The 16,085-nt window shown below is 47.0% G+C and overlaps 1 protein-coding gene across 1 annotated transcript in view; it reads right to left on the minus strand.

Moving 5' to 3' along the window:
• Positions 1–16,085, minus strand: part of LOC110490803 (serine/threonine-protein kinase WNK1) — a 174,097-nt gene that overhangs the window by 153,401 nt on the left and 4,611 nt on the right. The window lies entirely within an intron of this gene.

Genomic DNA, 16,085 nt, shown 5'->3' on the forward strand with positions numbered 1-16,085 from the left:
AGACTCTCCATATAAAACAGATGCAGGAATAGTGTCTAGGACCCGGCCTGGCCTGAGACTCTCCATATAAAACAGATGCAGGAATAGTGTCTAGGACCCGGCCTGGCCTGAGACTCTCCATATAAAACAGATGAGTCGGCCGGTTGCAGTCCTGCTCTGCCACAGACCCACGTGCACACAAACAGTCTGAATATTTCGCAGCCTCCAGATTTATCCCTGCCTGCCTGCAAACCATGTGACTGGCTGATGCAGGGCCAGGCAGGGAATGAGATGGCATTACACAGACTGCAGGTTGGTGCATACTGTAAAACAAGCTGTATAACAGAGCTGGAGGGAGGGGAGGGTGGGTGAGAGGGAGGAGAGGGAGTGACACATGCATATCAAGCCATGACAAGACATTCATTTGCATACCTTTGGTATGTTTCTAAACACAGTGGTGTTAGAATACCCATACTAACATACTGTATACTACTTACTTAATGGGTACACACACACACACTATACATTCCTTTTAGTATACTGTAAATGAACGGTAGTGTTTCAGTTGAGCGTACGCGCCGCGCCGCCTGTCTACCGGAAGTTGATGCTGTTGCTGTGCAAACTCTTGCTAGCTTGTTAGCATAACAAATGACTAGCTAGACATTTTACAATTTCGGGGTGTATTCGTAAATTCAACCTGGAGTGCCAGAGTGCACTCTGGGCGTTCGTAAATCCAGAGCGTTATCAGATTGTCCGTTTCGCTCTCGGAGCGATAAGCATACAATATACTCAATTTACGTCACAAATAGTACAGTTAGTGTGGTTAGAATGAGTACTGGAACACAGTTATGGTTCCCAGAAGCCCCAGCTGCCTGACTGACTGTAGACTTTTATTATTAAGTGTCGGCTCTTTGACAACATGACACACATGGCTTGTGAGGGAGGAGTCATCTTAACAGATCTACTGTACACTGGTGATGGAGCTCATTTCCTGACTAAGAGAATGGGAACCAATCAAGTTCTCTGTAAGGGAGAACCAAATCATATTGGTCCTTTTTGACACTAGAGAGTAATGATCCCTTATTAGAGCAGGTATGGAACAAACCCTGCAGTGCATAGCAAATATCTCTACAGGATTGGTCATCCCTGCTGTAGTAAAGGGACTGAAAGCAGCAGTAGGACACGGTCATGTAGGACACTTAAAGATAATTACCTGAAAAGAGAGAATAGCACATAGCATTGGATTGGTGACATCATTGGCTGGAGGGCGTTACCTTCCACCATTGATAAATTCATGAGACGGAGGGTGTCTGCAAGTACAAACCTCTAAAGGCAGCAGTACAGGACCACTGCGTCATGGCCTGGCCTTGCACTGTAGAGTTCAGTTCACCACATAGCAGAGAGACATTAACATTCTTCCACTAGTTATCTGGAGCTCTGGGGCTGAGAGGAGAGACATGAGAGCACCGGTCAGCTGAAGCAGGCAGGCCCACACACCCCTTCTCTCCCCCCCTCGCTCTTACAAGCAGGCAGGCCCACACACCCCTTCTCTCCCCCCTCGCTCTTACAAGCAGGCAGGCAGGCCAACACTCATCCCTCCCCCCACCTTTATTCTCTCTCCCCCCACCTTTATTCTCACCCCCCACCTTTATTCTCTCCCTCCCTCCTGTCTCTCTCAAACTACCAAGGCGAGGGGTGACATGTACGCACTGAGCCAACCAACACGTCACAGGGAAAGCAGTGAAAGGACATACCAGTGCAGAGAGAGTGCAGGGAGAGATGATAATGGAAAATGCAGACAGTTACACACCAACTGGTGACATGATGATCAAATAACCACAGAGAAACATGAGCTCAATTATGAGTTCCACATATGAGGGATTGTAACGTCTAACACACACACACACACACACACATACACACACACACACACTGCCCTGTAGATGACATGGGAATGTGTTGACATTGACAGGTCACCTGAACCGCGGTGACAGCAGGCACAGTGACAGAGGACACAGCGTGCTTCCACTGTCACCGGGCTGTGTCTCTGTTACTGCCTCCGTCAGGAGGACGGGCATTTGACTATTCCAGTACTTGCATGCTTTTTGGGGGGGTGATATAAGTATATGAATGCATTTGTAAGGTATTGACTTCGTCCACATTGTTACCTTACATCCTTGTTCTATAATGGGGTAAATACAACTTCTTCCTCATCAATCTACATTAAAATACCTCATAATGACAAAGCAACCACAGGTTTTTAGAAATGTTTGTAAATGTATAAAAACCCTTTGCTATGAGACTCGAAATTGAGCTCAGGTGCATCCTGTTTCCATTGATCATCCTTGTGTTGTCTCTACAACTTGATTTGAGTCCACCAGGCCAAACTGAGCAATCGGGGGAGAAGGGCCTTGGTCACTCTGACAGAGCTCCAGAGTTGCTCTGTGGAGATGGGAGAGCCTTCCAGGCTAATCAATTCTAAATGGCACTAGCAGTTTGCAAAGTAGCCTAAGCAGAAAGTAGACGGGACACATATTTCCCTACTTCAAATCAACCAGTGCATTTTGCATGTGATAACTGTCGTCGTTTGGCGGAATGCAGCGCGTGTCCCATCAGAGGCATTTATTATTCCCACCATCCCACCGGTTTTAAAGGCATTTATTTGTAACAGGCGCTTGTGTCCGAATGCAATTGAGTGAGTGAGACATGGAGGGGAAACGAAGTTTAGGGACTAGAATTGTGTGATGCTTTCCTTGGTTTATTTTTTTTTGTGCCCCGCAAATGTACAAATGGAACACTAGAGTCAAAGGAAATTGACGTGGTCGTCAAGACAACAAGCCACAAAGCACATTCCACCAAGAAGTTTAACAGTATTTGAAATAATGGTGATCTCTGGTTAAAGAAAGAGTTTTGACTTCCGTTCGAGTATTCGATTACGCATACCCATCCCTACTCAGCCACTGCCTCTAACCCTGTCCCTCAGTCTCTGTCCCTGTCAGTCCCTCTCTGTCCCCACCTCTAACCCTGTCCCTCAGTCGCTGTCAGTCCCTCTCTGTCCCCACCTCTATCCCTGTCCCTGTCAGTCCCTCTCTGTCCCCACCTCTAACCCTATCCCTACCTCTATCCCTGTCAGTCCCTCTCTGTCCCCACCTCTAACCCTATCCCTACCTCTATCCCTGTCCCTGTCAGTCACTCTCTGTCCCCACCTCTAACCCTGTCCCTCGGTCTCTGTCCCCATCCCTACACTCTAAACTCAGTCTCTGTCCCCATCCCTACACTCGAAACTCAGTCTCTGTCCCCATCCCTACACTCTAAACTCAGTCTCTGTCCCCATCCCTACACTCTAAACTCAGTCTCTGTCCCCATCCCTACACTCGAAACTCAGTCTCTGTCCCCATCCCTACACTCTAAACTCAGTCTCTGTCCCCGTCCCTACACTCTAAACTCAGTCTCTGTCCCCGTCCCTACACTCTAAACTCAGTCTCTGTCCCCGTCCCTTCACTCTAAACTCAGTCTCTGTCCCCGTCCCTACACTCTAAACTCAGTCTCTGTCCCTGTACTCTAAACTCTCTGTCCCCATCCCTACACTCTAAACTCTCTGTCCCAGTTTCTAGTCTGTCGTGTCATTGGGCTCTCCCTGGTTTCTGCTCCAGTTCTGACCATGCAGCCTCTGTCTCCGTCCTCATGTCCCCGTCCCAGTCTTTGCCTCAGACTGGCTATGTCTCCATCTCAAGTCCTTAGGCCCTCCCCCTGCCTAGCGTCTGCTCCAGTTCTGACCATGCAGCAGAACAGCCCCGGCAGATGAGGTGCTGCTATTTATAGATCCTTTAAAAAAAAAAAAAGGAGAGCAGGGGAAAAAAGTAGATCTCTCTCTCCCTCTCTCCCCTGCTCCTTCCTTCGCTGGGTTAGAATATTCCCTCAGGGAATGTGTGTTTTGGTACGGTCTCGATAAAAAGTGATAAATCATCACCCCGTCATCGTAATCTCCCCCCTCTCCTTCTCTGTACAATACAGCCTGCCTCGTCATCCACACACAGAGAGACAGAGGACACCGAGGTGAGGTGAGATCCGATAGCCACACAAACACACCAATCTGTTACTGGCCAGCAGCCGTATACCCTTGAGAAGAAGACAGGCACTACTCTTCTGGCAAAGCCCTGAGAATTTAAAATGGCCATTTATATTGCTTTATTATCACACTCAATTTCTGGGGCTGCAAAACTTTGTTTTTGAGAGAGCAGGGTGCCCTACTTTCCCCTTGCGGTAGGGGGTGAACACAGACCTTCATGTGATGTAATAGTCTGTGACAGCATGGCGGCCTCAGAGTTGAAGGAGAGTTGAACACCTTCCCTCAATCCTGACAGCCTTTTTCCTCATGGCCTACGCTCCAAGAGAAGTAAAAGACAAAGTAAGAAGTCCAGCCCAATAGTGTTTGCGGAAAGGCGCACCAAATGTGACATTTGACCCAAATTCTACTGTAAAATTGACATTCCTTCAAGTTCAGTGGTTTGTCCAAGTGGAGCAGTTGAATAATGAATAGCCTGACTTGGGTTAGGACAAATCATACAATATAGTAGTACAGTTATAACAGCAGCAGTCACATTCATCACATTCCTGCGTTTTCTGGCTTGGGAACCACTCCATTCATATTGCTGTGATCAAAGCTCAGGGCTAGCCCTCTTCTATAGGCCAAGACCTCTACATCCTATCCCAGCTTGCTCCACTTTCAACAGACACCATGTGATATGGTTTAGCCCTGCAGCATGCAGGTGGAGAACTGTGGAGCCTTTTGCCTCCATCAATCTCTGATAGAGAAGGAGAGGGAGCAGAAGACACAGGGGGAGTCTATTTATTTGCCTTAGTGTACTTTAACTATTTGCACATTGTTACAACAATGTTATACTATGACATTTGAAATGTCTATTATTTTGACATTTTAGTGAGCGTAATGTTTACTGTACATTTTTTATTTCACCTTTGTTTATCATCTATTTCACTTGCTTTGGCAATGTAAACACGTGTTTCCCATGCCAATAAAGCCCTTTGAACTGAGAGGGGTGAATAAGGGCAGAGAGAGAGAGGAGTAGGAGAAGATGGGAGCGGGCAGAGAGAGAGAGGAGAAGATGGGAGCGGGCAGAGAGAGAGAGGAGAAGATGGGAGCGGGCAGAGAGAGAGAGGAGAAGATGGGAGCAGGCAGAGAGAGAGAGGAGAAGATGGGAGCGGGCAGAGAGAGAGAGGAGAAGATGGGAGCGGGCAGAGAGAGAGAGGAGAAGATGGGAGCGGGCAGAGAGAGAGAGGAGAAGATGGGAGCGGGCAGAGAGAGAGAGGAGAAGATGGGAGGGGGCAAAGAAAGAGAGAGGAGAAGATGGGAGCGGGCAGAGAAAGAGACAGGAAAAGAAAGACAGAAGAAGAAGAGTGACCCTGTTCCTCCACTGTGTCTTAAGGCCTCTCAGAGCATTGTAGAAGCAAAAACGACCAAATTAAAATCAAATGGTCAATTAAGCCCAAAGCTTCAGTGAGTCAGCAGTTCTTCTCTTCTCAGTCTCTCTCTCCCCTTCTGATCACAGACACCATGAGCTCTTCCTCCTTTACGGTAAATGAGAAAATGTGTTTGTTTTTAGACCACAGATTTAGACTTGAGGCCTTCAAAAAAAACTAAAATTACAAATATGAACTCTCCAATTTTAGAAACTGGTATGTTGGTTAGCAGATGAACTAATTCTTATTTACAATGACGGCCTACCCCGGCCAAACCAGGACGACGCTGGGCCAATTGTGCGCCCACCTATGGGACTCCCAAACATGGCCGGATGTGATACAGCCTAGATTCGAACCAGGGACTGTAGTGATGCCTCTTGCACTGAGATGCAGTGCCTTAAACCACTGCGCCACTCAGGAGCCATAATGGAGGACTTGACTAAATTCTATGCATCAAGACAGCTGGATACTATGCTCATGATTGGGTCTTTCTGCTTGGTTCAGGTTATTCTGAAAGGGAACAATGGAATGGGGATGGTGTAGAAAGGAGAGGAGGGTCACACACACCCCTCCCTAACCACGTTTTTTTGTCCAGTGAGCTGCCCGCTCTTACAAATGACTGACGTCCTGCCACAAGAATCCAGGGAATGTGAGAGCAAACAGAAAACCAACCAACCAGGAAGCAGTGGACAACATAGAACCCATCATCAACCACAACAGACTGTCTCTCTCACACAAACACAATTACAGAGCAGCAGGCAGCACAGTCACTGCAGTGCAGCTCAGCTTACGCTGATGCAGTGAAGTGAACAAGCAGTCTAGTTTATCCCAGTTTTAGCCACCGAGGCTCACATAAGGCCTGTTGATCAATAGGTTTGTTCTCTCTCTGGATCCATTGTGGCATGGTAGTGCTATTGAAAGTCAAAACCACAGCACCAGTTCTTTAAGGTCATGACATTTAAGTCACAAGTAGGCCAACTTATGTCATCATAACGCATTGTTAGTGAATAGACCCATGTTCCTACTGTAGATTGCATTGCAGCAAGCCTGTTTTCTGCACTAGTTCACATAGGTCAGGGATGGGCAACTTGCGGCCCCCCCCATTTGTAGGCCCACATATATTTTTTTTTAAACAATTTGGAGGGTGGGATTGTGGGTGGTTGAACAGGAGAGTTGGAGGGAAAGGGGAGGTGCAGGAGAGTTGGAGGGAAAGGGGAGGTGCAGGAGAGTTGGAGGGAAAGGGGAGGTGCAGGAGAGTTGGAGGGAAAGGGGAGGTGCAGGAGAGTTGGAGGGAAAGGGGACGTGCAGGAGAGTTGGAGGGAAAGGGGACGTGCAGGAGAGTTGGAGGGAAAGGGGACGTGCAGGAGAGTTGGAGGGAAAGGGGAGGTGCAGGAGAGTTGGAGGGAAAGGGGAGGTGCAGGAGAGTTGGAGGGAAAGGGGAGGTGCAGGAGAGTTGGAGGGAAAGGGGAGGTGCAGGAGAGTTGGAGGGAAAGGGGAGGTGCAGGAGAGTTGGAGGGAAAGGGGAGGTGCAGGAGAGTTGGAGGGAACGTTCATTGGAGACTCACTCAAGAGAATAGAAAACAGGAATCCAACTCCACTGATTTTATACTTGCAGCCATCTGTCAATATGGGGTTTTGTAGTGAAGAATGTGAACTGATTAGTTTCATTATTTTGACAATGTCACTATTGTTTAACTGGCTCATAAAAAAACATAACCCCTCAATTTTCTAAATCCGAAACACACTTCGGCCGGGCCCTCCTTCCAGACTGTCTGTCGTTCCACAAACAGCATGGGTTTTAAAAAACCCTTTCCAGAAAATGATTTAGAGACAATCAGCATGACAAAAACTGATCACGGGCCAGAGAGAAGAGGTTAGTAATAGAGCCAATAAGCTATGCTAGTAGCCTTGTCATTTTTGATCTTTTGTAGGTTGGTATTCAATAGGCAAAAACCTAACGAAAAATGGTCTTCAGCGCTAAAACTGAAAATATATATCTGATGTAACCACATTTTCATGAGTCCATTCAAAACACCAGGGGCATTAACACGGAAGTATGACGTGGGAACGAGTCACTTGCATTGCTTATAATGGGAGGTAAAACAGAGGTGGAAGTGGGGGAGCAGGCAGGAGGTGTAGAGGTGAGCAGTGAAAACATGAGCAGTTCACTGCCTTCCCAAGAGAAGAGACAAAAACGTTTTCTTCTTAAACTCAGAGTCTTGGTTGGCCCTGAGGATATCTGGGGAATTACAGCAAACATCTTCACATAGTTTAGATCCCCATCTCAGGAGGAGCGGAGAGAAAGAACAAGCCTTGGCATGCCACCATCTCTCTCCCCTTCCTTCAATCCCTTTAAAAGACAGGCATTGAAACCTACAGGAGATTCAGTGCTGTAGGTAGCCTAGCGGTTATAAGGTAACCGAAAGGTCCCTGGTTCAAATCACCGAACCAGCAAGATGGGAAGATCTGCCGTTCTGCCTTTGAGCAAGGCAGTTAACCCCCAACAACAACTGCTCCCCGGGTGCAGATGATGATTAAGGCAGCCCCTCGCACGTCTCTGATTCAGAGGGGTTGAGTTAAATGCAGAAGAGACATTTCATTTGAATGCATTCAGTTGTGCAACTGACTAGGTATTCACCTTCCCTTTCTTTCAGAGCAGGCCAAGCTGACCTGTTTTATGTTAGCTATTAGCCTAGCATTTAGCCTATTTCTGTTGAGTTTCTAGCTTTTAGTCTACTGCAGTTGGGACTTTTAGCATTTAGCCTAGCGCTCTGTGCTACTGAGGAGAGACGGGCTGTAAAAGTAAAGAGCAGACAGTTAGCTTAAGATGTGGGAACAGACAAGCGTCTGACGGAAACGAGAAAGACAGAAAAACAAAAAAGGAGAGGAAGACAGAGATGGAAAGAAAGAGAGACACAGAGAGAACGACACACACACAGAGAGAGACAGCTAGAGACAGAGAGAGAGAGAGAGACAGAGAGAGCGACACACACACACACAGAGAGACAGCTAGAGACAGAGAGAGAGAGAGAGAGAGTGAAAGAGAGAGACAGAGAGAGCGACACACACACACAGAGAGACAGCTAGAGACAGAGAGAGAGAGAGAGAGCGAAAGAGAGAGACAGAGAGAGCGACACACACACACACAGAGAGACAGCTAGAGACAGAGAGAGAGAGAGAGAGCGAAAGAGACACAGAGAGAGCGACACACACAGAGAGACAGCTAACGACAGAGAGAGAGAGAGAGAGAGAGAGAGAGCGAAAGAGAGACAGTGCGAGCGAGAAAGCTCAGCTGGGTCATGCTTCTTCAGAGGTAAATCATACAGCATGTCTGACGCAGGGGCTTCACTTGTCTCCAATTCACCCAGCCTTGTTCACTGCCCTGTTACAGAACAACCCCACTGTCACCCAGCCTTGTTCACGGCCCTGTTACAGAACAACCCCACTGTCACACAGCCTTGTTCACGGCCCTGTTACAGAACAACCCCACTGTCACCCAGCCTTGTTCACGGCCCTGTTACAGAACAATCCCACTGTCACACAGCCTTGTTCACGGCCCTGTTACAGAACAACCCCACTGTCACACAGTCCCCAATTCACCCAGCCTTGTTCACGGCCCTGTTACAGAACAACCCCACTGTCACACAGCCTTGTTCGCGGCCCTGTTACAGAACAACCCCACTGTCACACAGGGGCTTCACCTGTCCCCACTGTCACCCAGCCTTGTTCACGGCCCTGTTACAGAACAACCCCACTGTCACACAGCCTTGTTCACGGCCCTGTTACAGAACAACCCCACTGTCACACAGCCTTGTTCACGGCCCTGTTACAGAACAACCCCACTGCCACACAGGGGCTTCACCTGTCCCCAATTCACCCAGCCTTGTTCACGGCCCTGTTACAGAACAACCCCACTGTCACACAGGGGCTTCACCTGTCCCCAATTCACCCAGCCTTGTTCACAGCCCTGTTACAGAACAATCCCAATGTCGCTCTAGTGTAGCCTAGTCTGACTGCTGCCGCAACTCAAACCACGCAAATCCTCTACACCACACTGCGCCACTCAAAAACCCTTATCCCACCCACAAGGCTCTGACAGAGAGAGGGGGAGGTAAGAGAGAGACAAATGCTTTCAGCAGACATGGAGCCCAAAGACTAAACCAGACGGACAAATTTACTAGCTGAGTGATAAAATGCAAAGCAGAGAGAGAACGAGAGAGAATAAAAAAAATAAATAACTGTCAATCATATATTTCAGAGACAAGACAAACACACTCAGTAGATTTCCATTACAGACTTATGTTCCTATATCTCACACTCAAAAACGTGTAAACGCACACACTCAAGACACACACACCACAAGGAAGGAGGACAGAGTTTGTAAATGAAGGAAGCGCAGCCCCTTCGCCTCTGCTCTGTCTTCCTCTGACCCAACACTGACACACACACAGTACTTCAACAATGAATCAAGGGAAGAGAAGGGAAATGGCTGTGGCTCAGATCCATGGGATTGGGTTTCTTCCCTCCTCTCTCTCTGGCTGTCAAAAATGGCACCCTATTCCCTTTATAGTGCACTACCTTTGATCAGGGCTCTGGTTAAAAGTAGTGCACTATAAAGAAAATAGGTTGCAATTTGGCACTCCTCCCTGTTCACATCCTCTGCATTATTCACTGATGACGACACGGTGGCTGTGTCCCAGAACTCCCTACATAGTGCACCATTTCTTACATAGTGCACTACTTTTGAGCAGGTGCACCAGCCTAAATAGGGAATAGTGTGCAATTCGGGACGCAGACTCTCGCTCTCTCCACTGCTCACTTAGCCATTGCCTCTGAGATCTCAGTGTGTGTGTGTGTCTTAGCTGCAGGGCAGACAAGGCAGAGTCACCTCCCTCACAAATTCCTTTACTCTGATTACTAACATCTCTGTGATAAGCCCCAGAGCTCAGGGCCGACTGAAGGATTACGTCAGAGCAGAGCGAGAGAAAGACCTCCAGTATGACCTCTTAGTCCATTACTGTGTTGTAATTCTAGAATAAATCGGGTCAATTTACATCTTCTACATTCTTTACGGCAGTTTTTTCCCTAAAAACTTCTTGCTTCAGTGTGTCTGTCTGTGTCTGTGTGTGTCGCGCACGCGTGTGTCGCTGTGTGTGTGTGTGTGTGTGTGTGTGTAGGCCTAGACTTTCCTTGGCGCAGGTCCTGGACCTGTAGCATAACGGAAGGAGGAAGGAGAGCCAAGTGTAAGTGAAGAGTCTACATGACAACCAGTTTAAGGGCCATTAGAGCAGCACGTTGGGTCTACGTCCCAAATGGAGCCCAATTCACGATTTAGTGCACTACACATAGGGCTCTGGTGAAAAGTACTGCACTATATAGGGAATAGGTTGCTGTTTGGGCAGCAAAACTCTGCTGTCTACTCTCCACTACGACCCAAGGTCACACAGACCCGATAGGAACCACAGGAAACACGTCAGCGAGGGGGAGAGAGGGGAAAAGAGAGAAAAAGAGACAGACGGATGGCTAGTGGAATGGGGTGTTGCGCAAACTGTGAGTCAGGTTCTGTTTCTATCACTCTGCGAAAGCAGAATGAAGAACGTGTCTCCTAAAATGAGAGTTTACAGGTCTCCTCCACTGAGTTACAATAACACTGTTTTGTTTCCACTGTCCTGTCCTCTCTCTGACATCTTAGGACACGAGAGAGAGAGAGATGAGGTAAAAGAAAGAGCGATGAGACTCATGAGGTGAAAGCACAAAAGATTTTTAAAAAGCCAAGAGAATAAGCTCAGAACCAAAGCGAGAGTGAGACATGCGATACATGATGTGAAAGCGAGAGAAAGCACTGAAAGAAAAAAGCTACGAGAGCGAGTACTCAGAGCATATACAGTGTATTCAGAAAGTATTCAGACCCCTTGACTTTTTCCCCATTTTGGTACGTTACAGCCTCAATCTAAAATGGATTCAATAGATATTCCCCCCTCATCAATCTATGCACAATACCCCATAACGACAAAACAAACAGTTTTTTTTTCATTACAAGCATTTCTAAAAACCTATGTACTGAAATATCACATTTACCTGTATTCAGACCCTTTACTAAGTACTTTGTTGAAGCACCTTTGGCTGCGATTACAGCCTCAAGTCTTCTTGGGTATGACGCTACAGGCTTGGCACACCTGTATTTGGGGAGTTTCTTCCATTCTTCTCTGCAGATCCTCTCCAGCTCTGTCAGGTTGGATGGGAAGCGTCGCTGCACAGCTATTTTCAGGTCTCTCCAGAGATGTTCGATCCGGTTCAAGCCCCGGCTCTGGCTGGGACACTCAAGGACATTCAGAGACTTGTCCCGAAGCCACTCCTGCGTTGTCATGGCTGTGTGCTTAGGGTCGTTGTCCTCTTGGAAAGTGAACCTTCACCCCAGACCGAGGTCCTGAGCCCTAATCTATGGATTTCACGACTGGAAATACTGATGGTCAAAGATACTAGGGATGCACGATATATCGGTGAACATATTGGAATCAGACGATATTAGCTAAAAATGCCTACATCGGTATTGGCCAATGTCTAGTTTAAGTGCAAAACCGATGTTAAAGCTGACGTACATACCTATATAACGTAGGTAGATGACGTAATGACACCACGTAAAATGTAGAGCTACACGTGCAACACAGCATTCCTAACCTAGCCCACAATGTCTGCTGTGTGGATCAAACAGTCAGCAAGTCCAGCAGTCATTTGAAAGAGTAACAACATTTCAGCGAGACAACTCAATGGCAAAATCCATTATAGCCAAAATAAAGGAACTCATTGCCCTTGACAATCAACCGTTCTCTGTCATGGGTGATGTTGGCTTTCGCCGACTGGTTGAGCACCGGTACACACTACCAAGTGTGCCATTTTCAGATGTTGCCCTTCCCTTAGTTACACAGTAACACAGCGTCACTGCTACTAGCTTCACGACATACATACTATGGAACGCCGTTTGGGTCTTTGTGTGTCAAAGAAGATACAGTAGCACTGCCAAAGCTGTACAAAAAGTCTGCAAACAAGCAAACACCGGCAATGTGTTTACAATACCGCATTGGTAATAAAGCATCATTTTAAAACAGAGTTTAGCTTATCTCCAGCACTTCTCATAAATAACTTAACGTTCCACAAAGCTTAGCTGACTGCAGTCTCATAGCTCACAGTCATATCCCTGTGTCCTAATTCTATACAAGGAAGATGAAATAAAGAATAGAGTTCCCGCGGCAACAAAGGATTTAAATTGCAAATATCAGTCAAGTATAAAGAGGGGTAGGCTAAGTAATTAAAAAGAGTGACTGCCTTTAAAAAGCAACAAATCCCTTTGAAAACGGCCTATGTGGAATCGATATGAGTCAGAAACACTTATTCTAGTGCCCAAATTTACTACAAAGTGTAAATAGGATGAAGTCAGTCAGTTATTCTAGAGTCCAAATTTACTACAAAGTGTAAATAGGATGAAGTCAGTCTGGTCTAAAACGGAGTTTGGAACATCTGCGCGTCACACCGGGTAAATGAAGGCTGGGGTGCCCACTAACATAGGGTGAACAGCTGTGGAGACTGTCTATGCTATTGGGTAGAGGGCAATGAGACAGACCTGCCCAACAGCTCTGACTGTTTACATAAGAACACGTAGCACATTTTGTTTACTTGAGAAATACTGCATCAAACACCTTTGATGGATGAAAAATTGTGCATCTAAAACAACCTCGGCCAAATTGTAAAAATGAATTACAGATTTCTGAGGACGTTGAGGAAATTAAATGGGCTTCCTACAGTGTCTCATGAGGGACAAACACCATTAACCAAAAGTGGAAATCGGTCAGGAGACACACCTCTGAGACTGAAATCTAGTCTTTCTAATGAGCAACAGAAAAACACACGTGCCAAACAGCGTGTTCAGTGGCTCTTTAAGATACTATCATTGTTTTACAAAAATGATCAGCCTAGAAAGTCATACAAAAACCTCAACTTAAGAGAAAGACATGTCAAAGTAACGTTAGGTTAAATCTGGCCCCAAACACGGGCCTCCCGAGTGGAACAGCGGTCTAAGGCACTGCATTGCAGTGTTTGAGGCGTCACTACAGATTCGGGTTCGATCCCGGGTTGTGTCACAGCCGGCGGTGCACAACTGGCCCAGATTCATCCGGGTTAGGTGGAGGTTTGGCCAGCTGGGATGTCCTTGTCCCATCGTGCGCCTTGTGGCGGCTGGCTCATGCACGCTGACATCGGTCGCCAGTAATACAGTGTTTCCTCCGACACATTGGTGAGGCTGGCTTCTGGGTTAAGTGAGCTGTGTGTCAAGAAGCAGTGAGGCTTGGCGGGTTTGTGTTTCGGAGGAGGCATGGCTCTCTTGACCTTCGCCTCTCCCGAATCCGTACGGGAGTTGCAGCGATGGGAAAAGACTAACTTGCCCCCCCCCCCCTCAAAAAGTGTATTATTAGATAAAACAATTCTGGCCTCAAACATAGACAATCTGCATTGAGAAAGAGACCATAGAAATTATCTCTCTCAAGTCCAGCATGAATGGCATTAGAATAACGCTCAAAGGTGCTCGGTCCCTCCCCCTCTACTTAGCCTGGCTTGGTGCTCAAAAACCTTGAAATTCCCTCTAAAACTGACCACCTACAAGGTAACATCCCAAATGGCACCCTATTCCCCATAGAGTGCACTACTTCTGACCAAAGCCCTATGGGCCTTACCGCCTTTGTCAACAGTAGTGCAATAAATAGGGAGCCATTTGGGATGCAGCCTAGATTATTCTTCCTCATTTTCCCCCCACTGTCCCCCAAGCCCAGAAAACATTGACCAATTAAAAAGTGGTTTCCTTCTAGAGTTCCTCCACCCAACAACCAACTCTCAGCCCTGGCCTACAAAAGGACAGAAGGCCACTGCAGCATACAAGGCCAGGCACTCCTCTCTCTCGCTCTCTCTGTGTCTGTGTGTCTGTGTGTGTGTGTGTGTGTGTGTCCACTTCCCCTTTTCATTCTGCTCCCTCTCTTTGTCAAAAGCAAACATTGTCATCAACTCCTCGCTGCGCCTACTCATGACCTACGACCCCACTACCCCTCCGCGCCTCCCTCCTTTCTTTCATTCCCCCCATCCTTCGTTCATTCCCTCCAGGATGGGACTGCTTTGGTTCAGCTATTGAGGGATGCCCACCACCCCCCACAACTCTTCACACACGTCACACAAACAATCATCGACCAATTCCAGATGCTCTCATGACGCCACGCCCACCCAGGCAGCGTGTGTAACCCCACTCCCACTGCTTCATCCCATGTCAGTAGAAGTACATAGTCTGTCTTACAAAACTGTCTGACAAACACTAACATCCATAGGATTACCGAGCCAGCAGGACAAATAGAGGTCTTAACCCTACATGCAATGTACATTACGTTACCTGTGGTTAGAGTGGATACACACATTTACGTAACATTACGTTACCTGTGGTTAGAGTGGATACACACATTTACGTAACATTACGTTACCTGTGGTTAGAGTGGATACACACATTTACGTAACATTACGTTACCTGTGGTTAGAGTGGATACACACATTTACGTAACATTACGTTACCTGTGGTTAGAGTGGATACACACATTTACGTAACATTACGTTACCTGTGGTTAGAGTGGATACACACATTTACGTAACATTACGTTACCTGTGGTTAGAGTGGATACACACATTTACGTAACATAACATTAATCTACAGACCAGGAGCTCTTTATAGTTATTATAAATGCACTATTGGATGAGCTGCCTGGATGATGCACATGCAATCAGCAGCAACCAGGCGACTGAGTGATGTGATTCAATTCCGTGGTTGTGGATTATAGGGGAGGACTGTGATTGGACAGTTTTCTAGTATCTGAGCCCAACTGACTGTATGACTAACAAGTTGTAGCGTAAGTCATTGTGACAACAGTACCATCTATGCCACAGAGCTGGGACCAGGGCTCAGTCACAACTCACAAACATCTCTTTGAAAGAAAAGGTGGCAGAACAAGTGAATTTCAGCAGAGGGGGAGAAACAGCACCTTGTGACTCCTACACAGGAGGAAAACAGCTTCATTGCAGTGAGTGACCCGACCGAACTCTAAATGAGAACCTACTGAGTTTCATTAACAGCATGGTTAACACGGACCCCCTGTAATGCGTTCCAAATGGTGCCCTTTTCCCTTTACTGTGCCCCTGAGGCTCTGGTCAAAGCGGTCGATTATACAGGGAATAGGATGCCATTATAGACACACCCCCTGAGTTACAGCTGTTTAACCCCAAGGTGTTATTTTTAAACTAACCTCCGCCCCTGCTTACCTGACCCCAAACTGAGGCTCCTTCGTGGAGGGTTTTTTGAGTTACTTATCACTGACTGTATCACAGAGCCATGCAACCAACTGCTCCTTCCACCACGTGAGCTAGAGCTGTGCTAGATTCTAAACGGAGCTGTGAATTCAACTAAGATCCAGTCATATGACTGGCTGGCTGCCAAACTTGAAACTTTCTAACAGACATGTTCCTCTCTCTCCCTCCAGGATTCTTCAATGAATGACCCACATTAAGCACTATGGGAACCATGACCACAAAAACAACTTATTGTACAG

This window comes from Oncorhynchus mykiss, unplaced genomic scaffold (genome assembly GCF_057628025.1).
Source record: "Oncorhynchus mykiss isolate SJ-2025 unplaced genomic scaffold, ASM5762802v1 scaffold96, whole genome shotgun sequence".
NCBI lineage: Eukaryota > Metazoa > Chordata > Actinopteri > Salmoniformes > Salmonidae > Oncorhynchus > Oncorhynchus mykiss.